Source organism: Podarcis gaigeae (genome assembly GCF_964106915.1).
Source record: "Podarcis gaigeae genome assembly, chromosome: 10".
Taxonomy (NCBI): Eukaryota; Metazoa; Chordata; class Lepidosauria; order Squamata; family Lacertidae; genus Podarcis; species Podarcis gaigeae.
This window is the reverse complement of record NC_139686.1, coordinates 13,142,703-13,170,588: the sequence shown is the minus strand read 5'-3', so window position 1 is coordinate 13,170,588 and position 27,886 is coordinate 13,142,703. Positions and strand designations below refer to the sequence as shown.

The following is a 27,886-nucleotide window of genomic DNA, read 5'->3' as shown; positions in this document are numbered from 1 at the left end:
GGAAGGTAAACGGTGTTTCCGTGCGCTGCTCTGGTTTGCCAGAAGTGGCTTAGTCCTGCTGGCCACAAGACCCAGAAGCTGTACTCCGGCTCCCTCGGCCAAGAAAGTGAGATGAGTGCCGCAACCCCAGAGTCGGTCATGACTGGACCTAATGGTCAGGGGTCCCTTTACCTTTATTATTATTCTAGATAGCAACCTCAAAAAGCAATTTTTAAAAAATCAGTGTGTGGTGGTGGAAGGCCCCTTAAACATTGCTAGCAGGTTGGAGATGGCCATGGATTTGCTTTCTAGATATGCAGACCGTGGAGTTCACTGTTCGCTCAGCTGGGCCCCCGATGTATTGTGCGTGCTTTATCTTGTTCTCTACTTATGTAAACCCCACTTGAAAAACACAAAGCAAAATTGGGGTTGAAGTCCCAATTGTGTCAATACGCTCAAATGATGTGGCAAGGTTGGGTTGCAAAATTTGATTTGTTACAGAGAAGAAAAGGACGGGCCCTGGGGTTAGCGAGGCCTTGGCTTGACAAGAGAGTCTGCGATTGCCTGTCTGGAGAGAGAAAGCGCACTCTGTGTGGGATTTCCATCCGTCCTTCTCGCTTTCGCCGGGCTCCTCATGCTGCTGCCACTGTCCCCAGTGACGGATCGGGAAAAACAAAGCGGCGAGAAGAAGAGAGTCTAGGGCTAGTGACACTCCTCAGTAGCTCATCGCATTATCACAGGTGAAGAAGAGTAAGAAGCACCCAGGTAATGTTGTCTTGGCAAAAGTGTTGCTGGGAGGGTTTCTAAGATGTGGGTGATATAATGGAGACGAAGTCTTCCCTATGTTTCTGCCCTTGCATAATGCATGCAACACTTTGTTGCTTCCCTCCATTCTCAGGCAGAAAGTGTGAAAAGTCTGCTGTCTGCTCTGGAAGACACAGTGGACCAATGTTGATAATACTTAACATTTAAACAGTGCTTTTGGTTGTTCAAAGCACTTCAGGTACATTATATTGTTAGCATCTTCACAACAACTATTTAAGGTAAGGTAAAGGGACCCCTGACCATTAGGTCCAGTTGTGACCGACTCTGAGGTTGCGGCGCTCATCTCACTTTATTGGCCGAGGGAGCAACTTCTGGGTCATGTGGCCAGCATGACTAAGCCTGACTAAGGCCAGCTTCTGGCAAAACCAGAGCAGCGCACGGAAACGCCGTTTACCTTCCCTCCAGAGTGGTACCTATTTATCTACTTGCACTTTGACATGCTTTTGAACTGCTATAATCCCCTTGTCAAAGATTGGGGGAGTGGGGGAACTGAGACTTTTTATTTCTTTTTATTTCTTTTTAAATTATTTTCTTACCTATACATCTGTGGCTACTAACCCTGATGGCTGTGTTCTCACTTCACTGTTGGAGCCAGTATGGCTCTGAATACCAGTTACTGTAAACCACTGGAAGGGAGAGTAATGTGGCACTCAGGTTCTGGTTACAGGCTTCCCATAGGTATCTAGTTGGCTGCTGTGAGAATAGGATGCTGGACACTTGCAACTGGCTGTGCTTGTGTTCTTATCTCACCTTCCTTCCATCCTGGAATCATTATTATTATTACTATTTTACCCCGCCCATCTGACTGGGTTGTGCCAGCTACTCTGGCCACTTCCAACAGATATAAAAACATAATAAAACATTAAACTTCCCTATACAGGGCTGCCTTCAGATGTCTTCTAAAGGTTGTATAGTTACTTAGCTCCTTGACATCTGATGGGAGGACAGGGACAGTGCCACTACCGAGAAGGCCCTCTGCCTGGTTCCCTGTAACCTCACTTTTTGCAGTGAGGGAACCACCAGAAGACCCTCAGAGCTGGATATCAGCGTCCAGGCTGAATGATGGGAGTGAAGACTCTCCTTCATTTATACAGGGCTGAGGCTGTTTAGGGCTTTAAAAGTCAGCACCAACACTTTCAATTGTACTCAGAAATGTGCTGGAGCCAGTGTAGGTCTAAGTAACATACACGTGGCTCTTCCTAGGTGGCCTCCCATCCGTGCATGGACCAGACCCAGACCTGCTTAGCTGCAGCAAGGTGGTGGCCTCAAGTTCATACCATGGTTCCTAGAAGAGGAAAGTTTTGAACCTGAGCCTTGCTGATTCATATCCCAATCTCTTAGCTTATAGAATGCATCCCTTTCTTTGTGAATACAGGTGACCATTCAGCAAGCAGTAAGCATTATCAATGACTTAAAAGAAAATAACTGATAAAAATTATTCTTGAGGGATGATCTGTATGCTTCTGATGCTTCAGAGAGAGTGGTCTGTATGGAGTCTCCAGTAACCTGCCAAATGGTGAGGGGAGCTTTGCTGATTTTGAACTGGATGCTGAAGACTTGATTGCTGTGCACAGGACTTTTGGCAGAACAATTGAGAAAGCCGGCATGCCAGCAGGTCACATGCAAACAACAGCAAGTTCAAAGGTCTACATTTGCCTCACATCAGGTGTAAACAAGGTTTTGTTTTTCCCCAGCCGGAACTCAGTTCTAGCACCTCTCAGGTGGGCACCATCACCATTCTAAGAGAAAGAGGGAGGTGTTCATGGTGAGTTCTGGAACCTCTTTTTCTAGAAAAATAGCACAGGGTCTAATATACTATATAGCACAGGGTCTAATATACTACTATATATATATATAAAATCCCTACTATAAAATCCCTACTACACTTTTAATGAGTTAATTATAATGAGCAAAATACAGGCTTGCTGGATCCAATGGCCCTTTGAGCTGGCAGCAAAAAACGGCCCCTGTAGGAACCAGGAGCTGGGTCTCAAATTGGCACAGTGGCACATGGGTCATGATTCCAGCATTGGCATCTGATTCCAGAACTGACACGGCAACTCTGCTTCTAATGGGAATTTTCAGATGCAGGCTGTGACACAGATGTGGCCTTGGACCATGCCACTGAGTCTCGTCATCTTATTCTCCAGAAGGCTGCAAGTTTCACAGGAAAGTTGGGACGTCACATTTTCTGAGGCTAAAGGTTCGGTGTATGTTTGTGAGCTGAAGTGGCACAGCCTTGCTTCATAGGAGTTGGTATGCTGCCTTCTTTTTCTTTATTAGGAACATGGGAGACTGTCCTAAGTTAGATCCTTGTTCCATCTAGCTTAGTTATCTCTATTCTGAATGGTAGGAGCCTCTGAGGGCATCAGGCAGGTGGACATTCCCAGCTCTACCTGAAGATTTCAGGGACTGAACCCGGGGACTTCTTCATGGAAAACTCTGCCACTGAGCTACATACAGCCTTTCCCCATATTTATTTGTCACTTGCTACAGAATTGTCTCAAAGAATATTTTTAAGCTTCCAATCAACTTGGCAACTTTAAAAAACAACAGCAGATATACTGAATAAGCCTAAAATGAAGCAAAAGGTTTCTAAAGGTGTTCGTACAACAACAAGCCTGAAAAGGATGCTTTCTATCCCACCACACTAAAAAAAAATAAAAAAATGAGCACCAAAAATTGAACATAAATGATATTGCAGTACAATCAGTGTTAAGACTCCCAAACCCAGGAAAATAGGAAAGTCTTCACCTGGTGCATAAGAAGCTGTGACAATGGACACATCCACACATGGCTTCCCCCAAAGAATCCTGGGAACTGTAGTTGTTAAAGGAGCTGGGAATCCTTCTCCTGTAGGGAGTGAACTACAGTACCCAGGATTATTTGGAAGCCCTGTGACTGATTTGAAGGAGGCACACAGAGAAGGACCTCTGATGATAATTGTAGGGTCCAGGTAGGTTCTTGTAGCAAGAGGTGGTCTTTGAGGTTTTTATTTATTCGATTATTATCTTACTGTTCCTCCAAGGACATCAGGGTGGTGTTCATTGTTCCCAGCCCCTTATTTCACTGTTGCAATAACCCTCTGATGTAAGTGCATTGTGAGAGTGATTACAGCTCAAATCTCAACTCATACATCTCACTGTATGAGGGAAGGATGGGACCAATGTGCTGTTCAGCTGCAAACCATTGATGAGCAACATTGTTGTTGTTGTTGTATTCATATATGTTTCTACATAAACTGCTTTGAGATTTTTTTTTTTTAGTGGTATAATCCTCCGCCAATAAATACAAAAAAATTCAGAGCTCCAGCTGTCTCTCCTTATAGTTTTTATCTTTAAATCGGGCAACCCTCCAAGTGGATCAGAGATGGGGAAGCTGTGGACTTCCAGGTCTTGTGCGACTCCAACTCTCATCAGCCACAGCCAGTATGGCCAATGGTCAAGGCTGGCGAGAGTTGATAGAGTCCAGCATCATCTGGAGGGCCATGGATTCTTCATCCTTGAAGCAGAACACTATCCTCTGCCAGCAGGGCACAAGACTTCATGTCTGGGCCCTAGTGCAACACTCTGAACTTGGCCAGGGTTTTCTCATTACCTATAAAGGTATCATGAATTTCTTGGGCTCGTGTGTTTTTGTGTGTAGATCTGATTGTCAGGTCAGGAGAAGCCCCTTTCAAAGTGCTCTGCAAGACACTTGAAGGCAAAAAGAGGGCTTCTGGTGTCATCGTGATGGCAGGTGATGGACAAGTGAGTGACTCCACCCAGCTATCACATTTGATTCATGAGGGGTGGGGCAGATAACCATCTGATCCATTGACCAGCTCAAGTTCTCCACTCCCAGGCTAGACTATGACAGAATCCAGTGCATTTAAGCACATGGCACAGAGAGGGAGAGAGAGAGAGAGAGAGAATGTAGATAACTGGCTATTTCATACGGGATTTTTCACGGCCCTGGGTTCTGCATTACCTCTCCTCTCTCACATTACATGTTTTGCCCAAAACATGGAATTCAGTGGTCTTTGCATGGACGTTGTTCATATCATTCACCTAGCAATTTGGCTGAGGCTGTCGGTCAACAAGCATGCAATGTGTGGAGAGGGCTGGGCTGGACTAACTGTTCTCCCCGTCACCAGCGCGAGAAGTTCATCAACTTCTGAAACCTTGCCCAACAGAGACTGGAGCAGAAACGAGACATTTTTTTTTCCTGGAGCAGAAATGAGAGTTTTTATTTTTCCACAACTTTTGATCCACTTCAAAGTAAGAGAGTTCATTTCAGCATCATAACAGCACCCACCTAACCCCCCGTCTGCTTGCTCGCCAGCTTTGTGTTGCAATCCAGACTAGGTTGCTGATTCCTTCCTTTTGCAAGGCTGTCGGAAGGAAGGCTAATTTAGAGCAATCCGACCAATTCACAAAGAGGTCATTAGGTAGGCGGAAGTCCCTAGCAGGTTATGAACCAGACAGTCTCTGCAAAGGAAGGTCAAAGGGTGAGCCTTCTGTTTACTGAGTCTCTAAACGGTAAGCGTCTGACTCAATATGTAGCCACTCTCCACGGCGAGACCCCCATTTCTCAGCGATGCAGAGTTGTGGTACCATATATGGGCCCATTCAGAACCCCCTCAAAACACCAGGTCAGTAGAAGAACTCCCCCTTTCTCTCTCTGCACTCCGAAATGAATTGACTATCCCTTTAAACTACTGGAGAATTTTACTGCTGGAAGCTGTTTAACAGGCATAGAGCTGGGTGCTTAATTGTGTCAACAATTATTCACACATTAGCACCATCTCTTCCTTCAGGTTTGTACAGCAATGATTCGTGAAAGTAAGTTGATCATATTCATCATAAATAAAATTAGCTTTGGGCAAAGTTTGTATTTGACAGGAAGAAAAAAAAGGGGGGGGGGTTGTTGAAATTAAATCCTCAGCTGTGTAAGTAGCTTGTCCGCTTCTGAAATCTGTTAACTGAAAAATGTGTTGAGTGTGGGGAAGTAAATTGGGATATGCATGCATGTGTTTGTTTCTAATAGAAGGGCACATTCATGCAGAATGCAGATCAATTTGCGAAATCATATAATATTAGCCATAATGTAGTAAAGAATAATTACTTTGGAAAACACTTTCCTAGTGTGCCTTTCCGTGGGTGCATTTGTAGCCAGGTTTTCCAGCAGATGCATTTTAGTGCACAGAAACATAAAAAATAGCTTTGCTGGATCAGACCCAAGGCCAACTTGTCTAGTATCCCATTCTCACAATGGCCAACCAGATACCTGTGGGAAGCCTAAATGCAAAGCATCTGCACAACAGTGCTTTCCCCAACAAGTTGTATTCCATACCTTCTGACATTTCTCTGATGAAAATAGGGATGTCCTATTCCAGAACAGGAATAATACCCCACCCATCTGACTGGGTTGCCCCAGCCACTCAGGGTGCCTTCCGACATATATAAAAGCATAAAAGGTAAAGGACTCCTGATAATTAAGTCCAGTTGCAGACGACTCTGGGGTTGCGGCGCTCATCTCGCTTTACAGGCTGAGGGAGCCGGCGTTTGTCCGCTTCCACAGACAATTTTTCCAGGTCATGTGGCCAGCATGACTAAGCTGCTTCTGGTGCAACAGAACACCAAAACCAGAGCAGTGCACGGAAACACCTTTTACCTTCCCACCAGAGTGGTACCTATTTATCTACTTGCACTTTTTGGCGTGCTTTCTAACTGCTAGGTTGGCAGGAGCTGGGACCGAGCAACGGGAGCTCACCCCGTCGTGGGGATTCGAACCACTGACCTTCTGATCGGCAAGCCCAAGAGGCTCAGTGGTTTAGGCCATAGCGCCACCCACGTCCCCCTATATAAAAGCATAATAAAACATTAAACATTAAAAACTTTCCTATACAGGGCTGCCTTCAGATGTCTTCTAAAGGTTGTATCTCCTAAGCTTGGGAGTTGCAAAACGCCATACCCTCCAACATTTCTCTGATGAAAATAGGGACGTCCTAAGGAAAAGCGGGACATTCCAGGACCAAATCAGAAACTTGGAGACTTCTTCAAATCTGAGATTGTCCCTGGAAAATAAGGACACTTGCAGGGTCTGGTATTCAGAGGCATAAGGTTTCCATTACTGGAGTTAATGTATAGCCGTGGTGGCTGGTAGCCACTGACAGCATTGATCACTCCATGGATTTGTTTAATCTCCTTTTGAAGCCATCCAAGCTGGCAGTGGTCACCACTGCAGCATGTGACCCTGAATTCCACAGAAGGACTTCCTTTTGTCTGACCATAATCTCCCACCATTCACTTTCTTTGGCTGACCCCAGGTTCTGGTATTATATCCTAAGAAGCATATCCTTATTCCCTTTCTCCAAGTCGCATAGAGTTTTTATACACCTCTTTCAGCACCACCCTTACTTGCCTTTCCCCCTAACCTAAAAAGCCCCAAACTTTGTCATCTTTCCTCATAGGGGGAGTTGCTCCAGCCCCTTAATAATTTTGGTCGCCCTCTTCTGCACCTTTCCCAGCTCTACAATATCCTTTGCGAGTTGCGGGAGACCAAAACTGTGCACAATATATTCCAACAAGTGTGCTGGCATCCCAGACTTGTACAACGGCATTATGACACTGGCAGTTTTTATTCTCAATCCCCTTTCCTAATGATCTCTAACATGGAATTTGTCTTTATCGCAGCTGCTGTACACTGGGTTGACATTTGGAGAAATCTGGGTCGACATTCAGTTCTCTATCATCTGCATGGCCCACTTGATTTAATCCTCAGTGAACTGGCAGGGAAGACAGTGCAGAAGGGCAGCCTATAATATCGCAGCTCAGTTTGCTCCTGGGCTGGCTGCAGATTGAGTTAGTTGCACTTAGATACCACTGAAATCTGGGATGTGGGTTGTGCTGTGGGTTAAACCACAGAGCCTAGGACTTGCCGATCAGAAGGTCGGCAGTTCGAATCCCCACGGCGGGGTGAGCTCCCGTTGCTTGGTCCCTGCTCCTGCCAACCTAGCAGTTCGAAAGCACATCAAAGGGCAAGTAGATAAATAGGTACCGCTCTGGCGGAGAGGGAAACGGTGTTTCCGTGCGCTGCTCTGGTTCACCAGAAGCAGCTTAGTCATGCTGGCCACATGACCCAGAAGTTGTACGCCGGCTCCCTCAGCCAATAAAGCGAGATGAGCGCCGCAACCCCAGAGTCGGTCACGACTGGACCTAATGGTCAGGGGTCCCTTTACCACTGAACTCAGTGTGAAAAGTTTGTGGCGACTTAAGCCCCGTTGATTTCGCTAGGTACAAAACGCAGCTAGCTTTGTCTGGATCCTCCACATTTCAGAGTGTGGATGTGCACATGGCCTTAACATGCACTTTCCCACAGCAATCCCAAAATATATAAAGCCTCTTCATATGTTCAAAACAATGTGTGGGTGTAAAGTGTTTAGGGAGAGTGGTTGTGTGAGCACAGGGCACGCCAGATGTAACCCCCTTCCCCTCCTGTGTTGAGTTAAAAAGTCTGAAGGAAGGTAGGAACTAAGTGCATTTCAGCTGAACAGGATTCTGGTTGCATTTACGTCGCTTTTACAGTGTGTGATTGTGCATATACCTATATTATTTCACACTGATACGATTTTTTAAAATAGAAAATTAATGTGTATAAATGTGCTCAGAAGTAGGGAACTGGGGAAGAAATGCAGTTCATTTCACATTTAAAGGCAAACATACCTAAAATTGCACTTTCCCCCCAAAACACCCAAACCGAAATGCAGCCACCCTTCAGAATTCATGCCTCTCCAAATTTTCCAATTCAGTTCGTCGGCCAAGAAATGTGTACAAAGAATTGGAGCTGCTGGGGTACAGTGTAAACGGAAATGCATGTTTCTCACTAAAGATATATTTATGCATCATATTAGGGGAAATTGCTTAGCAATGTGTGTATATTAGGCAAAATTGCATTAAATATAATCGGTTTAGGAAAATTCACACTAAAACACAGATGAATTTTCAGGAGGGTTTTATTCCCCCCCCCCCAAATAAAATTTGCTAGCTGAAGTGGAAATGTGAAGAACTGAAGATTGGAAAAATTAGATGCTGAAGGGAAAAGACATTACCCGATTCTCTTATCCCTACTTAGAGAGGCAGTGTGGTGTAATGGTTAGAGTGTTAGATTAGGACTTAGGAGACCAGGGTTCAAATCCCTACTCAGCCATGAAGCTCACTGGGCGACTTTGGGCCAGTGATTGACTCTCAGCCTAACCTACTTCCCAGGGTTGTTGTGGAGATTAAGTGAGAATGGGACCTTGAGTTCCTTGGAAGAAAAAGGCAGTATATAATTGTAATAAATAATAAAAATAATAAATGGACAACTAGAGGGCACAAGGTAGACTCCCCCAGAAAAATCCTAAAATGCTTTAAAATGCTTTTTTCTTCCTCTTTCTGCCTGTTACTCCGTATCTCGCAGATGCTTTTGCGCTTGTATGTTTAGAAATCTGCATTGTTGTTTTTTAATCAGCAAACATAATCTCTTGTGGTATGTTTAGAACTGAGATCCTTTCCCCCTGCTTTGGTTGTACTCTCAAGCTAGTAGGAGGGCTGTGACTCTTTCTTTTGATACAAATAAGCCGTAATTTGTGCAAACCATGATGCATTCAGATATTATCACTTCTTCACTAATTACTCCGAGTATTTGCTTAGTGGAAATATCCTTGCTAGTGGGGGCTGAGCTGTTGCAGTCACATTGTGGTATAACTAAGAGTTATAAAAAGGAAGAAAATATGTCAAGTCTCTTACTGTGAAAATTGAAGTTGAGCCGAGAATATGTACCAGGGGCAATACTATGGTTTTTTAAGCTGGGGGGGGGGGGCGAGTGATATCAGGGGGAAATGGAAGACAGAATGTGTGTGAGATCTTCAGGGGCCTGGTGTGTTTAGCTTCTTCCTGAGGAGATCCAGAATTTAACAATGAATTTTGTCCTCACTTCATACTTGCCAATAGCCCTTGCCAACCTGTTGCCCTCAAGATATCTTGGGCTGAAACTCCCATCATTCCTAGCCAGCATACATGTATGATAGAATGCAATCTTAAACATGTCTGTTTATCAGGGCCGGCCCAACCAGGAGGCCAGCTGAGTTGACCACCTCAGGCGGCAGGGTCCCCAGGGACAGCAGATTCCAATGTCAATCTTCCTCCTCATGCCTTGTTCCTGATAACAATCTTCACTCACCCCTTCTTCCCTGGTGGGGAGCTGGTGCATGCCCAGTTTTGGGGTTTGCCTCAGGTGCTGAGATGCCTTGGGCCAGCCCTGCTGTTTAGGAACAAAATCTTGGAGTTGTTGGGTGTGTGTGGATACCTCGATAAAGATGTTGACCCAGAGTGCAATAGCTGTGAATGAAAGGTGAATTCCATGCTAGAGATCATTAAGAAAGGAACTGAAAACGATACTGCCAATAACTTAATGTCATTATACAAATCTATAGTGCAATGGGACGCAGGTGGCGCTGTGGGTAAAAACCTCAGCGCCTAGGACTTGCCGATCGAAAGGTCGGCGGTTCGAATCCCTGCGGCGGGGTGCGCTCCCACTGCTCGGTCCCAGCGCCTGCCAACCTAGCAGTTCGAAAGCACCTCCGGGTGCAAGTAGATAAATAGGGACCGCTTACCAGCGGGAAGGTAAACGGCGTTTCCGTGTGCGGCTCTGGCTCGCCAGAGCAGCGATGTCACGCTGGCCACGTGACCCGGAAGTGTCTCCGGACAGCGCTGGCCCCTGGCCTCTTGAGTGAGATGGGCGCACAACCCCAGAGTCTGTCAAGACTGGCCCGTACGGGCAGGGGTACCTTTACCTTTACCTTATAGTGCAATAGTTTGGTGTACTGTGTACAGTTCTGGTTTGATTGCAACTATATTTTTAAAGCCCCTGGTAGATGATGGGGAAAGCGGTGGAGAGTAGAAGAGTTCAAAATTCAGGCTGCCATATCTCCACTGGAAAAAAAACAAAGACATTGACTTGGCCACATAAATTTCACTTTGGCCATTTGTGGATGACCCTTTGCAGCAAAATATGAGGTTTTAGCCAACTAAGTAGTACTCAGAGAAGACCGATTGAAATAAAAGTCCCTAAGTTAGCCATTGCTATCATTTTCAGTGGGTCTTCTCTGAGTAAAGTTAGTACAGGATACAATCCATCATCTGGCTTTGGTTCAAAACTTTTTTGGAAGTCCTACTGCCTACGAGAGATTTAAGCACATGCATAAATCTCTGGCTGAAATTAAACGAGACTGAAATGCATGGAGTTTTCAGGCGGATTGTGCCTTAAATATTTTTTTGTTCTCGTCGGTTTACCTCCCCGATGCAGAGCTTTTGGGGGACGGAGCTTGTTGAAAGTTCAGATAAGCAGTAAAATAAATGCCTCTTGTTGTTAAATTTTTCAAACAGCTCTGGAAAGAGCTTGATCTGTGGAGGGAAGAAATGGCCAAAGGTAAATAAAAATGTGTGGTCCTTGAGAGAGTCATAATTGTGTACAGTCTGCATCCTTTCTCTGTACAGTTTATTCCGATAATTTTGACCACCCCCCCTTCTTTTATATATATGACACGCACACATGGCGCAGGAGTAGATAAAACTGCTGTGTCTCTAATATTATCAGTCGAGGGGAGGTGGGGTGGGGTGAAGAGTAGAATATGGACATCTGTTTAACAATTCCCTTTTGTTGGAAGGATCATAGGCACACTGTTGCCTGCCTGTTGCACTCAATCAAAATGAATAAAATGCTGGGTTTCTTTTTTTTCTTTTCTTTTTTTCAAAAAAAAGAGGGGGAGGGGAGAAAATCAGGCGGAAGAGAGCCTTAAAGTATCTGCTTACACTTTTCTGTTTTAATTTCAGCAGCGTGATGATGAGGGAGAATCCCTTGGGCTTGGGTCAGGGGGGGAGGGCCGGGAGATTTCCGTATAACAGTAAAGGGAAGGTTTTGTTTCATTTCCTCGCTACGGGCCCGGGAGAACTAAACAGCAGTCGTAACTAATTGTAGCTCACTTAGGAAAGTCTTAATTAGCGTTTGCCACACATGGTCGCCAGATGTGCTGGACGGGCGGGGGGGGGGCATGTGAAGAACAAGCTAACATACTTAAACCTAATAATCTGCCTTTTGTTTTCTGAGCTATTGTGTTGGGGAGGGCAGGAATGGGAAAGGGGGGGGGAGAAACCCTGGCTGCTTTTTTGATGCACTCAGTCCCCTGTTGGCTGAATGGAATGCCTTGTCTTCTGTTCCTTCCTAGGGAAACACATGCACAAACCCCCCCAAGTCCCAGTGCAAGGATATTTTTATAGCTATCAGTGACCCATTCTTCTGCTGAACAAGGGGGAAATTATTTGGGACAGGGACGCTGGCAATATGCTGCCCCTGCTGGTTGTTTCAAGGCGGTGAATTTGGTTTCGGGAGGCTTGCAGGCCAGGGGCTGGGGAATATTTTTCTGTTTGAGGGCCACATTATCTTCTGGGTGATTTTTGAGGGGCCACATACGAATGGTGGGTGGGGTCAGAAGTAAACAGGGGGTGTTGCAACAAATGCTAATTTCACCTTTGTACAGTAGGCTGGTTTCTACACACACACACACACACACACACACACACACACCTCTGTCCTCCATTCAGACAGGCAACAGGGATTGGCATAAAGGATACATGCCAGCCAGGCAGGCAGAAACAGAGCCAGTTAAGACATGTAGCCAGGGGAGAGTTTTCAGGGCTAGATAAGAAGATGTTTTGGGGGCCAAATTCAGTTCCAGGACCTGAGGTTCCCCACCCCTGCTGTGGACTCTCCAGATATTGTTTAGGCTCTGAAGATGTCAGCCCAATTAAGCAGAGAAACATTTCCACTATATAAACCAAATAAAAACCCAAGAAGGTGAAAGTGTGTGTGTGCGCGCACACATGAAAGGCAAAATTCCACCTTTCTTTAGTGGAAAGAAGTTGGGTTTAAAGCAATATACAAGTACAGTATGTAGGCTTTGTTTGAATATAAATCATAAACCATGGCTTAACATGGCATGTGAATCCGTGTCCATGGTTTATTTCTTGTCAAGCAAAGAATGAATTTAATAATAAGGGTTTGTTTGGAGAGAAATAAACCACGAGAGCTGATTTGGTAATGGTATCTTGCTCTTGCCTCAAGGAAGGAGTGATTCGGCAGCATGCAAAAGTACTGTTCATTCACATTAAACCATGGTTTGTGGTTAACTGTGACATGTGGACATGGTAATGGACATAAAATATCTGCTGATTAGATAAGTGTGAGAAATTTTGCCAACCTTACTGAAACTGCAATAGGTGCTTCAAATTCCTCTAGGTTTGTTTCCCAGCAAGAGTCTCATTTCAAAGTCCAATTCCGTTTTGTGAATCTGCCACACCAAAGCTTCTGACCTCTTTGTTTTGGTGGTCAAAGCGAAATTCTTCGGACTGCTTTCGAAATTCTTCAGAAGTTTCACTTGATCTAACACAGGGCAAGGGAACACATATCATCATCATCATTATATTAAGTTGCAGAAACACAGCCAGCAGTCTCTTAACTTGCAGGTTGCATTCCCATTCTTCCATTTTTATGTCTAGATAAAAGGGTAGGAATTTGGCCATCTTTGCAGAAGGCCAGGCAAAGGCCATGGTTTGTTTCCAAGCTAAGTTCAAAGTGCTGGTTGTTAGCATTAAATCACTTCATGGTTTGGGATCTTGGTTCGTGAAGGATGCCCTTTCCACAGGTGCCTTGAGGTCATGATTGTTGTCGTTTAGTCGTGTCCGACTTTGTGACCCCATGGACCAGAGCATGCCAGGCATTTCTGTCTACCACTGCCTCCCGCACTTTGGTCAAACTCATGCTGCTAGCTTTGAGAACACTGTCCAACCATCTCGTCCTCTGTCGTCCCCTTCTCCTTGTGCCCTCCATCTTTCCCAACATCAGGGTCTTTTCCAGGGAGTCTTCTCTTCTCATGAGGTGGCCAAAGTATTGGAGCCTCAGCTTCAGGATCTGTCCTTCCAGTGAGCACTCAGGGCTGATTTCCTACAGAATGGAGAGGTTTGTTCTTCTTGCAGTCCATGGGACTCTCAAGAGTCTCCTCCAGCACCAGAATTCAAAAGCATCCATTCTTCGGCAACCAGCCTTCTTTATGGTCCAGCTCTCACTTCCATACATCACTACTGGGAGAACCATAGCTTTAACTATACGGACCTTTGTTGGCAAGGTGATGTCTCTGCTTTTTAAGATGCTGTCAAGGTTTGTCATTGCTTTTCTCCCAAGAAGCAGGCATCTTTTAATTTTGTGGCTGCTGTCACCACCTGCTGTGATCATGGAGCCCAAGAAAGTAAAATCTCTCACTGCCTCCATTTCTTGATTAGACCAACCCAAATAGGTATGGTTGGTGTCCATGTGTAAAAGGATCTTTCCAAACAGCGCCCTCTGCTGACACTGTGGAATAATTACCCGACTAGGCAAGAACACGGATGCATTTTAGCGAGTTTGAACAAAATCTGATACAGATAATTGAACCTAAGATTGGCAAACGTAGAAATGGAGAGAACCTGAAATGGACAAATTCACCCATCCCTGTTCTTCATACAGGACTGCCATGTTAATTGAAGGTCCTCAAACTTTTTTTGGAAGTGAAAAGCTCCCTTACGCTCAGTCAGAGTCCTGATCCATTTGAGCCAGGATTGAATTTAAATATGGTGGAGAGAGAGCAACTGACAGAAACTGTAATTGACAGATTGCTCCCTCCCAAAGGGGTCCCAAGCTATATAAGGCTTAGAGGAACGGGAGGACGTCGTCTCTTGCTTCTTGCCTCAGGCAACCAAATGTCTTGGGCCGCTAGGCCGAGTCCTTCCCAGATTTCCCCCTTGTGAACTCCTTCTCCTTCTTCTCTGCTTCAGAATGAGTCTCTGAATTAGTTGCCAGTCAAAGGAAGGCAAAGTTGGGAGGACAGTCTCCTCAGTGCTGCTTCCCTCAAGCCGCTGTATACTTTCCATTGATTTTGAAGTTCCTCAAATCCTTAACTGGGAGCATCCTTGCGTGGGTTTGACCTTGGAGCTCCAGACTAAGCAGATATTAACTTTAAAGGAAAATTGTCACTCTAATGAAGTCAATTTAATTCCCGCTATTTCAAATATCAGGCTTATTTCCTTTTTAGCCGTGGAGGAACAGACGCTCTGCAGACAATGAAAGCCATTTTAAACTTGCTAAACTCTATGAAATAGATGTGTACTGCTAATTAATGTATGTGTGGAATTGTAATTATGTCATCCTGAGGGATTTACAAAATAGAATCTAGTTAAAATTTGATTCAATCTTCAATCACTCACAGGAGGCGCACAAATTATCATTCGTTTAGTGCTCTCTGATTTCAGTTCTAAAGGTAATCCAGAAAAGGGGAAAGGTTTTTTTTATTTTATTTTTGTTCTCCTTAGAATTATTTAAAGACTAATATCCCTTAATTACTGTATTGTGCCACTAAAGTAGCTACAATCGGGGCAGAGCTAAAAGTTCAATGCTGAGGCAAGGAACCAAATGTGGGCCTCTAAGACTCTCCCCAGGTGACACCATTTCTATGCTCTCTTCCATTGTGTTTGGATCAGGGAGACCTGGGTTCAAGTCCAGGTGAGCCATAAAGTTGAGCTTGATCCAGTCTCTTTGCTTTCTTACTCTTCAAATACACTACTCTTCAGCAGGGCTGGGTAGCATCCAGCTTTCAACACTGTGATGTATCACCAGCTAACTATCATGATATACCAATATATCATGGTGTCTGAAATAAGGATGTAACTATGTACCTGTGAACAGTGGGGCCGGGTGATATCTGGTTTTCAGCTTTGTGATATACCACCAGCTAAACATTGCAATATTCTGATATATCACATTGTCTGAAAAAAGGATGAAGCTATGTAGAGGCATTGGCTGGCTTCACAGTTTTCCCCACATTGTGATTTCTGCACAGCACACACACACGTCATGATTCGCAATATATTGCCAGGTCAAAAATTATGAAACCAATATCATGATATGGACATAAAACTAGTTTTGGACAATATATTGCCCAACCCTAATACACATCTTGATTCACGATATACTGCCCGGTCAAAAACTATGAAACCGATATCACAATATGGACTTCAAACTGGTTTTGGATGATATATCAATATATCACCCAGATCTGCTCTTCAGAGGGTCTTTCATGGGAGAGGTCTAGGTCAAACTGACACAGACCAGGGGCAGAGGAAGGGGGGTGCGGTGGGGCGGGCTGCCCCGGGTGTCACCACTGAGGGAGTGACAAATTGCTGGGTGGCACTCACTGCAGGGCCTGCAGCACCACAAGAGCCAGTGTGGTGTAGTGGTTAAGAGCGGTAGACTAGTAATCTGGTGAACTGGGTTCGCTTCCCCGCTCCTCCACACGCAGCTGCTGGGTGACCTTGGGCTGGTCACACTTCTCTGAAGTCTCTCAGCCCCACTCACCTCACAGAGTGTTTGTTGTGGGGGAGGAAGGGAAAGGAGATTGTTAGCCACTTTGAGACTCCTTCAGGTAGTTATAAAGCGGGATATCAAATCCAAACTCCTCTTCTTCTTCAGCGTGCCTGAGCCACACATCTCTCCTGTGAGTGACGTGGTAGCTTGGGTGCCCGCAGGCTTTCCACTGCCCCAAATGATCCACCCACCACCTCCCCCTCAGTAGGGCGGCTGAGTGGAAGGAGGCAGGCAGACTCCTCAGAGGCATGCCACCCTAGGCGCTCGATTGGCTTGCTCTGCCGCTGACACAGACAGATCCTTTACTGTAAAACTCCACTTTTGAAGAAGTCCTCCCATGGCTCACACATTTTTAGAAGTACAGTGGTACCTCAAGTTAAGAACTTAATTCGTTCCGGACATCCATTCTTAACCTGAAATTGTTCTTAACCTGAGGTACCACTTTAGCTAATGGGGCCTCCTGCCGCCGCTGTGCCGCCGCCGCACGATTTCTGTTCTGATCCTGAAGCAAAGTTCTTAACCCAAGGTACTATCTCTGGGTTAGCGGAATCTGTAACCTGAAGCGTCTGCAACCTGAAGGGTCTGTAACCCAAGGTACCACTGTAATCCCACCACATTGCAATTCAGTGGGATACCCCCCTCTGTATTATCCTTCAGCACTCATCTAGCAAAACTGGTGTATCCTGAAGGAACAGTGTAAGGTTCGAAGGGCATCTAGCCCAACCTTCTGCAATGCAGATCCTGCATTTGTGCTGATGTCACTACCATGTTCTTACATTACAACTAGGAACGTCAGAGAATTCCGAGAAAAAGCAGAAAAGAAAGCATAAATTGCTGCAGTTTGCGTGTTCATCTGTGGTCAGGAACAGAAGTCTGCCAAGCAGAAATGATCTATATTCCTTCACTCCATTGCTGGGAAAGTTTTAGGTATACGAATGATCTGGAATTCATGACGACTTCTTTTTACATTGTTTTGATGTTTACTTACATTGAAGCGGATGTAAATTACGCAAGTCATGTAAAAAGCTACATAAAGGTAAAGGGAAAAGGGACCTCTGACCATTAGGTCCAGTCATGGCCGACTCTGGGGTTGCGGCGCTCATCTCGCTTTTTTGGCCGAGGGAGCCGGCGTACAGCTTCCAGGTCCTGTGGCCAGCATGACTAAGCCGCTTCTGGTGAACCAGAGCAGCGCACAAAAATGCCATTTACCTTCCCGCTGGAGTGGTACCTATTTATCTACTTGCATTTTGATGTGCTTTCAAAATGCTAGGGTGGCATCAGCAGGGACTGAGAAACGGGAGCTCACCAGTTGCGGGTATTCGAACCCCTGACCTTCTGATCGGCAAGTCCTAGGCTCTGTGGTTTAACCCACTTAACGTTAAATAGTGGGCAGCAAGATGAATAACGGTGTAACCGGCAGAAACCGAATGTCAGTGGAACAGAAGGAGCGCTGGTGACTGCAAAATCATACTGTAATGGAAACTGCTGCCTTTTTATGCCTCTAATACAACATATCCCTACACTGAGGGGACGTGGGTGGCGCTGTGGTCTTATCCACTGAGCCTCTTGGGCTTGCCAATTGGAAGGTCGGCGGTTCGAATCCCTGCAATGGAGTGAGCTCCCGTTGTTCTGTCCCAGCTCCTGCCAACCTAGCAGTTTGAAAGCACGCCAGCACAAGTAGATAAATAGGTACCGCTGTGGTGGGAAGGTAAACAACGTTTCCATGTCCTCTGGCTTCTGTCACAGTGTCCCATTGTGCCAGAAGCGGTTTAATCATGCTGGCCACATGACCCAGAAAGCTGTCTGTGGAAAAACGCCGGCTCCCTCAGCCTGAAAGCGAGATGAACGCCGCAACACCATAGTTGCCTTTGACTGGACCTAACCGCCCAGGGGTCCTTTACTTTATTTTTTTAATCCCTACATTAAAAACACACACACACACACACACACACACACACACATCCCTGGGCATAAACACACCAGAATCATTTTCCAGACTGGAACTTTTAACTTCTGAGTTGACCCTATGAGTCCAATTGTTTGGAGTCTGATCTAAAACAACATATTTCCACAGAGAGAATGTGTGTGAGAGAGATGGATGTTCGCAACAGATGCCAACTACATGTTGGGATGACCTATCCAGGGGAAAGGTCCCCAGCAGGAAGTTGCACAGAAGCCGAACAGGGGAATGTGAGCTTTATGTAAGCTCAACACCTCCCCACCGTTCCATCTTCCTCTGCTGCAGCTGCTATATTCTGATTAGAGTTGCTAATGAAATATTATTTAACATGACATTAATAGCAGATTTGAGGGTTCTTTCTCAGGCTAAAGTGCTATGGAATGTTCAGGGAAGTCTAGAGGATTTCAGTAAGGTTAACATAATTTCTCAAGTGGGTTCTAGGCAATCCCTATTCTCATTTAGGAATGGACAAATCTATCAGTTTTGTTTTCTTCTAATTGTTTTTTCCAGCCGTAAGCTCAGTCTCCTCATCTTTTCCACACCAGTTTGTGGGTATTAAAATAAATAAATAAATCTGCAGGAAAATTTGCAGGCATAGTCTTGTACATTTATCCTAATATACACATTTTTTCAGTCTTTTTTTTTGCCCAATATACACTTTATTTACTTATTTATTTATTTATTTATTTATTTATTTATTTTTGCAAACAATTTCCTCATATGTAGTGCATTTTTGTACTTTTTGAGTTGGAGGGTTACATCACAAAATTCGGAGAAATGTGGCACTCCTGTATTCTGCTTAGAGGCAAAATGCCCATGAAAAGATTCAGGTAGGTAGCCGTTTTGGTCTGACGCAGTCGGTATATATTGTCCAGTATATATTGTCCAGTATATATTGTCCAGTAGCACCTTAGAGACCAACTAGGTTTTACGAATATCTGGTATCTGAATAGCTGGTATCTGAAGAAGTGTGCATGCACATGAAGGCTTATACCAAGAACAAACTTAGTTGGTCTCTAAGGTGCTCCTGGACAATTTGTTTTATTTTTTAATATATTTGCCCTTGAAAAGTGAGTGTTGCTTAGATGAATTGTCCAGACGTGTTTCAACTTTAGGTCTTCTTCAGTGGTTGAATATTAGCAATCTAACACATAATAGTATTTATTAATATTAATATAAAGAAAGAAAGAAAGAATGAAAGAAACTCTTGCTCACCTAGAGGGGGCAAGGCAAACCTGGAGACTTCAAATCAGCCCTGGAAGTCTTCAAATTAAGAAGCCATCCCTCCCAGCTTGGTATCATCTGCTGATTTAATGAACATCCCCTCAATTCCTTCATCCAGGTCATAAAGACATTGAACAACAATGGGCCCAGGACAGAACCCTACTTGTCGCTCCCCCCCCCCCCTGCATGGTGAAGAACCATTAGTGAGCACTCTTTGGGTTTGGTCAGTCAACCAGCTACAAATCCCCATCTAACATTTACCTCCTCAAGAATATCATGGGAGACGTTGTGAAATTAATGGACTCTCTGTTCGCCTAATTTCCGTGGGTCTGCTTTGAGTATGACTCACATTGGATGCAACCCTACAATTTTCACGTGTAACCTGGCCGAAATAGATACTGCTGCAACTTTGATTTTCCTGGTCACTGTCGCTTGGGTGTGCATGTGTGATTTTGCTACAGCAGTTTATTGTGGAGGAAAGAGTTGTTGCTGCCCCTGCCTTCCTGCTGCCTATCAGCTAAAGAAGAAACTCCCTGTGGCATTTGGGTCCTGTTAAAACTTCTACTAACATCAGGCTGAACACCAGGGCCTAGCATTAGAAGTCAGGCAATGCAGGGCCTCCGCTGAACCTGTCCTCCACACTTTGTCTCCCTGCAGTGCAATGCCCCTGGGCAGTCATACAATACCTCCATCCTGACAGCACTTGGCCTCTGTTGAGAGGGAGAGAGAGGGAGAGAGAAGCTCCCCAGCAAAATAAGCGGCAGAGTCCATGCAGCTGCATCAGGAGAGGGGGAAAGCATTGCGATTCCATGGACCAGCGACCACAAAGACAGATTTCTCTTGTGCGGCAGTCTTATCCCTTCGCCATTAGCCCATAATTAGCAGGGGAGGGTGTCCTTAAGAAGGGGAGGGGGAAAGAAGATAAAAGAGGGGTGCAGGGGTTGTTGGGAGTTGTGGGAGGAAGGCAGAAGATTGGGAATAGTTGGGATTATCACTGTTCCGTCTCCCAGGTCCAGCGACAATGCAGCTACAATGGGCAGCTTTGAGAACCGCATATGCTCTTCCTTCCGAGGGAGTTGATTAAGCGAGTCCGGATGAAATTGAAATCCTGTGATTTGACCTTTGTCTGGCCTGGGAGGGCTGCAATTCGCATAACAATTTCCTTTTGTTCTTTGTTTGGCGTTATTAATCCAACATGAGCCTCGAATTAATCAGGGGTAGTGTGTTGTTGCATTCCGCTCCCCCCCCCCTCTCTCTCGTCTGTCTTTCTTTCTTCTAATTCACAGCTCCACTGCCTGTGTCTTTTTTAATTAAGGCCGAACGATAGCAGGCCGTAGCCCCCTGATTGCAGCACTTACCAACCACACATTGAGGGATGAAGAGGCTAAATAAGCAGTATGAGATTACTCTGAGGCTCCGTTTAATTGTTTTCTTCTTCCTTTTAAGTTAAAGAGAGAGAGAGGGAGTGCATTGAACAAGAGCATTGTGAATCCCAGGACCAGGGGAGTATTTCCTTTATTGCGGGTGTGTGTGTGTGTGTATGTTTGTCTTTGTCTCAAATTGGGGCGGGAGGGAAGGTTAGGGCGGTTACAATATGGAATTCTGAGCCCTAATGGCTTAAGGGTGTGCAAAATTGATGGCTTCAAGTCAGCGATTTAAACCACCCCTGCTCCATCACAGAAGTGCGGCCAGAGCGAAACAGGATGCAAAGGGGAAGAAAACAAATGGTTGGACATTTAAACTTTGCTCAGCTACATGGGTTTGTTTGCGGTAGCACTGACACACACGTGACCCCTCTTTGCTCTCTTTTCCGGCAGAACATAAAATAACAGGAGGCCATATCTTGAATGGGAACTGGTGGTTTGGGGCCTGCTCAGTGGAAGCCCTCACAGAACGTGGCCTCTGGAGGGAAATGTTTCATGCGCTGACTCCCATCCTGTGGCCACTCAGTCCTGTGCATGCCCGGCCACGTGCTGGAGGTCCCATATTGCAAATGCTCAGAAAGTGTGCGGTGCCAAAGCAAGATGAAGCAATCCTGCTTATATAAATTCATGGGCTGTTGATGGCTGTGCTCTGCCTCTTCAGTTGAAGACAACAGTACTTGTGAATCCCAGTTGATGGAAACCACAGGCAGGGAGAGAGCTTTTGAGCCCAGGTCCTGTGTGAGAGTTTCTCACAGACATCTGGTCGGCCTCTGTGAGAACACAACGCTGGGCTAGATGGGCCAGACCCAGCAGGCCTCTCCTTATGCTATTTCATTGCTTTCACATGCACACTAAAGAGCCTTGGGAAGGGCCGTAACTCAGTGGAGGAGCATATGCTTTTTATGCAAAGGTCCCCAAGTTTAAGCAGTGGTAGATACATGTTAAGTTGTGGGTGAACATATCAGATGACACAGCAATTCTTCAGACAGCTCTTGTTTATTCACAGGCCAGAACAGAACTGAACTGAAGGGTTCAGCCAACCTGCTTATATAGAGCTCAACTACAAAGCAACAGTAACAACTTTCTGTAACAATCCAATCACTGAACGTCACTTTCAATTCCTTATTTGCATATGCAGACCTGCAGTATCCCCCTGCTGGCCCAGGTTGAGAACCTCAGTACATAACAGTACAAGTGAGATGAGCAGGTGGAGAGAGAGAGAGAGAGAGAGAGAGAGAGAGAGAGAGAGAGATGTGTCCCAGTCTGAAATCCTGGAGAGCTGCTGGTGGTCATTGTGGAGAATACTGAGCAAGATGAACCAGTGGTTCTGCACTCCCCTGAACCACCACCCCTGGGGGGGGGCTGGGCCTGTGGCCCCATTAGATTTCCCTTGGGAAGATTAAGTGAGTGAGTTTTCCTTCTCCTTGGGTTCTGACTTTGCCTAGCACAGAGTTGGGAACCTGTGGAGCAGGCGATGGGACAGCAGCTCCCGCCGTTTATTTATTAAAATTACAAGTACGTCACCTTTCATTTCTTAGAAACACCAAGGCAGTTTACAAAGCAAACGACAGCATGTAATGGAATATAACCATTCACGTGTTCGTTGGTTTATTTATACATTCTGCTTTTTTTACCCCAAAGGGCCCACCAAGTTTGTGAGCAGATTAATACATAAAACTGCAGTAAATGCAAATCCAGAAATACAGCAAGTCAATAAAAATAGAAACAGCAAAATCCCGACACAATCTGTATACATTTTGTGAGCTGCTTTCATGCTCTCGCCACAAGCGAAGCTCACCAGCCTCTCACCTTGAAGCCAGGATGACTCACCTGCCCCTGCCCCCCTCAGACTGTTGCAGTCTCTTACCTAGGAGCAAGCCCATCAGCACCCAGTGGCCCAAGGGGAATGCCCTCACTCAGGTAAAGGACCCCTGACAGTTAAGTCCAGTTGCGAATGACTCTGGGGTTGCGGCGCCCATCTCGTCTTACTGGCCGAGGGAGCCGACGTTTGTCCACAGACAGTTTTTATGGGTCATGTGGCCAGCAGGACTAAGCCGCTTCTGGTGAACCAGAGCAGCGCACAGAAATGCCGTTTACCTTCCTGCCAGAGTGGTACCTATTTATCTACTTGCACTTTGACGTGCTTTCAAACTGCTACGTTGGCAGGAGCAGGGACCGAGCAACGGGAGCTCACCCCGTCGTGGGGATTCGAACCGCTGACCTTCTGATCGGCAAGCCCTAGTGGTTGAGACCACAGCGCCACCCGCGTGCCCTCACTCTTATTACACCTCAAAAGGATCCCTTGGAGTTGGTCCATCAGGGCCACCCCACTGGGGCTGGTCCACCAATAGTTGCCTTCTGCCCATGGCAGCCTAGACTTCTCCTTGGAAATAGCTACAGGTGTGGTGACATTCTTACTGTTGCGGTCTGCAAGTGGATCTAGCTGGCTCAACCTTCGGGCTCCTTACCAGGCTGCTGTTCTCCATGTGCAAGCACAATGAAGAAGGACACTCTGTGTGTGCTAAAGCTCATATTCACTCATGTGCTACCAATAGTACGGTTAGTGGTGTGCCGCTGGGTTCTGTCCTGGGCCCATTGTTTGTTCAGCATCTTTATAAATGACTTGGATGAAGGACTGGAGGGGGTGCTCATCAAATTTGCAGATGACACCCAGCTGAGAGGGGTAGCTAACACCGCAGAAGACAGAATATGACCTTAACAGAGGCTTCCTCAAACTCGGCCCTCCAGATGTTTTTGGCCTACAATGATCCTGAGCTAGCAGTGGTCAGGGATGATGGGAATTGTAGTCTCAAAACATCTGGAGGGCCGAGTTTGAGGAAGCCTGCCTTAACAGATTGGAGAACTGGGCCAAAACTAACAAAACAAATTTCAATATTCTTAAATTATATTTTGTATTCTTAAATTATTGTTGTTGTTTTTAATTAGTGATAATGTTATTGTTTTATCATTTTTGTAAACTGCTTTCATGGGAGTGTGTTTTTTTACAATCAAACGGTGTATAAATTTTAAATAATAATAATACTCAGAGTATATCCGCTGAAAGCAATGCTAACAGGTCCATTAATTTCAATGGGTCCACTCTGAATAGTTGAATGCACGCCTTTGCATGCAGAACAGATGTTCTACCAATGAGCTGCCTCCTTCCTTCACCTGCAGAGAAGAGCTATGGGATGTAAGTGGCCAGCAGGGGCAGTGGTGATCTGCACTCTTCTCCCATTGTATATGTTTGTGCTATACTCCTCACCCATTCTCCCTTTTAATAACTCCCCTCCCTGGTTTCCTATATGATTGGGGCAGAACCACGTTCAAACATTTGGGTCTGCAGTTTATTTATTTATTTCATAAAATTTATACTCTGCTGGAGTGCAAAAACACAACAAAAGCCCTGAACCTCAGTGTGGTTTACAAAAAGAATAAAAGAGTGAAATCATTGCAACACTTTAGAACCTTTTTAAAAAATAAAATAAAATAAACAATTAGCTAAAAACCAGATTGAAACCCATATCAACTTTCTATGTGTATGGAAATGCTTGCCTAAACATAAATCTTTTTAGCAGTAGCAGACCCTCCAAGTGTCCCTATTTTCCACGGACATCCCTGATTTAGAGAAGCTGCCCCAGTTTCTGATTTGATCCCGGAATGTCCCACTTTTCCTTAGGATGTCCCTATTTTCATTGGAAAAATGTTGGAGGGTATGGAGTTATCCGACCCTGCAAGCTGTCTGAAGGCAAACCTTCAGGGTTTTTTTTAAATTTTTAATGTTTCATTATGTTTTATATATGCTGGAAGCTGTCGAGAATGCTGGGGCAACCAGATAAGATGTGTGGGGTATAAATAGTAAAATTATCTTTATGGAATGAGACTTCCCTATTTTCATCGAAGAAATGTTGGTGGGTATGCAGTAGCCAAAAAGAGTACAGCAAAGGCACATGCTGGATGTCAATAGGCAGCAAATAGTAATAATAATTTATTATTTGTACCCCGCCCATCTGGCTGGGTTTCCCCAGCCACTCTGGGCGGCTTCCAACAAAGATTAAAAATACTTTAAAATGTCACACATTAAAAACTTCCCTGAACAGGGCTGCCTTCAGATGTCTTCTAAATGTGAGGTAGTTGTTTATCTCTTTGTCATCTGATGGGAGGGCAGGTGCCACCACCGAGAAGGCCCTCTGCCTGGTTCCCTGTAGCTTAGCTTCTCGCAGTGAGGGAACCGCCAGAAGGCCCTCAGCGCTGGACCTCAGTGTCCGGGTAGAACGATGGGGGTGGAGACTCTCCTTCAGGTATACTGGGCCGAGGCCATTTAGGGCTTTAAAGGTCAATACCATAAAGTTTTGGTGATGCCATGGTAAACGGCCGATTTCTTACAAATGCAGAACAACAGTTCCAATTCTGCAGATCAGAGCAGTTAATAAGTGAGGATTTATGGAGGAGTAGTCTTCTCTAGCTGGGCCTAAGAACAGGTAGAAACCCTACCTGTTAGGAGGGGGAGCTGCTGGTTCAAAAATCCCTTCAGCTATGAACTCCTAAATAGTGTTGGGTAAGTCGCCATCTCTCATCCTCAGTCCCCCACACTCACACCCGCAATATGGGGATCATCTAGGGCTGCTGTAATGATTGTTATAACACTCTGGAAAGTCAAAAGTGTTATATAAGTTTGCTTTGTTTTTTGTTTTGTACTAGTAGTATGCAGGGCTTCTTTGAAACCAAAACTCCCCAGAACTCTCAGGTGGATGCCAATGCCATTCTAAGAAAACAAGGGAGGCATTCGTGAATATTTCTGGCACCTCTTTTTCTAGAAAAATAGCACTAGTATTATGGTTGGTAACAGTTATGAGTATGGTCATCTTCTTTTGTATATTCCATCTCCATCTAAGTACAAGATAATGAAATATCAAAATTCCCACTTAGCCCTAGTTTCCATGGCTCCTCTTGCGCATATGTCATGACTTTTACTCTTCAAGCTGAATGCAGCTGGATCTAATGAGGAACCTCTTTCCTGACTTCTATTTGGATTTTTACATAGGTTCACTCTGTCCTGTGTGCAGCTCCCCACATTCCCAGTTTAACTACAGCTGTGTACCCATCGTTCATTCAAAACACACTTGATATATCCCTTGCCAATAATCCTGAGAAATGTAGCTCGCCAGGAATTGCAGCTCTGTGAGGGGTAAACTACAATTCCCCGAATTCTTGGGGAAAGGGAAGTGCTTAAAATTTATTTTATATGCATGGTGTGCATCCGGCCTAAGAGAATTTCTAGAATTGTTTTCTGAATAGAAGCATGCACAGTATTTAAGTTCCTTCTGTTTATTCATTGCTTTCTTCTCTCTTTAACCATACAAATATGTGCAGTGCTACCACACTGCAAAAAAGAGTGAGGTGACCGTAAATATAATCACATCAAGATTATTTTTGTGTGGTGTTTTTCCAGCGCACATGTGAAATCGCAGGCATGGGTAAGAAACACCATGGAAAAATAATCTGCATGCAATCCTATGAACCTGCAATCGTATGTACAATTGCACCAACGTTGCAATGTTTTTGCGGTGTTTCTGAATCAGTGCATCCTGGTGCATACATGCATTAGTAAAACCTAAAACAAAAAGACTATTGATGCAATCATATCTATGATCGATAAAGTTTGCTCTTTTTGCAGTGGTTTAATCAATGAGCATGTAAGCATAATATGGAAGAGAGGCAAGGCGTGAATTAATTACGGAAGGAACTGGAAAGCTACAACACAGGAAGCTACCTTATACTGAGTCAGGCCATTGGCCCATATACCTCAGTATTGTCTACACTGGCTGGCAGCATCTCCTTGGGGTTTCTGGCAGGGGTCTCTCCATCCCGACTTGGGGATTGAACCTGGGGCGTTTCGCACGCAAGACAGAGGCTCTGTCACTGAGCTATGGCCCTTTCGTACAAACTGCACATATATAGCATTCTGAATAAAATTCAGAACTTTAAGAAAAATGGAACAGTGGTGGGATTTCCAATGCACCAGTTCCATTTTGGGAATAAATCCGAAATCCAGGGAGAAATCCAGATGAAAGCAATTTCCGATGCACCCCTTGTTGAATCTCAGCTAGGCAAACCTCAGGACACTAGCTGAACATTTGCTGTGGTTTTGAGCCCTCACAACAGGGTAACTAATTTTAGGTTCTGCAATGTGGCGAAAAAGGCTTTTCATGTGTAGGCATCGCCCCCATTGATTGCAACCTAGATGGAGTTATTCTTATACAAAGGCTACAAGCGTAGAGCTCCGTTGTGGCAAAGTACTGAATAATGTCTTTCGGGAACAAAGATCCAGAGGAGGTGGAATGATTTTTGTAAGAGATAGTTAATATTGTGTTTTTAAAAAGTGGGAGAGGGACGCATGCCAGAGTTGATTGCAGAGATGCATAACTAGAGACTTAGACCTATTATCTGAATGGAATAGTAATTTCCCCCCCAAATGTACTGTGTTCGTTTGGCAGGTGCTCAAAACCCTGCCCATCAATTTGGAATAAATCTTTGCCCCCTTGCAAAAAAAGGGGCTTTGTTTTTATTTTTTTCTGAAGTGCATGTGAGAATTTAGGTGAAATTCTCAAGGGTGTGAGTGCTTTGGTTCTTACTGGATCGATATGTGGCATCCAAGGAGTCGCTGTGTCTTCCTTTTTGACAATCTGTGTTCCCCTTCCAGTATTCTGCAGCTTCCCCAGCTGCCCACACCTCCTGCCAGTGTATGGGATGATTGTTACATCCTCCTGACTAAGGATGGAGGTCAGATTTTATCCAGTTTGCGTTCAAAGGTGACCCTACCAAATTCATACTTTCTGAAAGAATGTGCGAACTGATGCAAAACTGCCCTTCAAAATTCACCCTTCTCTGAATTTTGCAATTCTATACTCCACTAAAGTAATGGGTCGCAAAACACATATACTGTGGTAAAGCATGGATAAAGATAAACACGTTAATAAAAATAACATACCGAAAAAGT

The 27,886-nt window shown here is 44.9% G+C and overlaps 1 protein-coding gene across 13 annotated transcripts in view; it reads left to right on the top strand.

The window, feature by feature from the left end:
- The window catches only part of SOX5 (SRY-box transcription factor 5), a 769,299-nt gene that overhangs the window by 294,799 nt on the left and 446,614 nt on the right, over nt 1-27,886 (top strand). For 3 of the 13 annotated variants that reach the window (XM_083700224.1, XM_083700234.1, XM_083700233.1), the window contains exon 1: nt 479-744. The exons of 8 other annotated variants lie outside the window; for them this stretch is intronic. The gene's annotated coding sequence lies outside the window, so the exon portion shown is untranslated. Of the gene's footprint in view, nt 1-468; nt 745-27,886 lie in introns of those variants that run through there. 2 more of the 13 variants (XM_083700227.1, XM_083700220.1) reach the window with 2 other exon arrangements.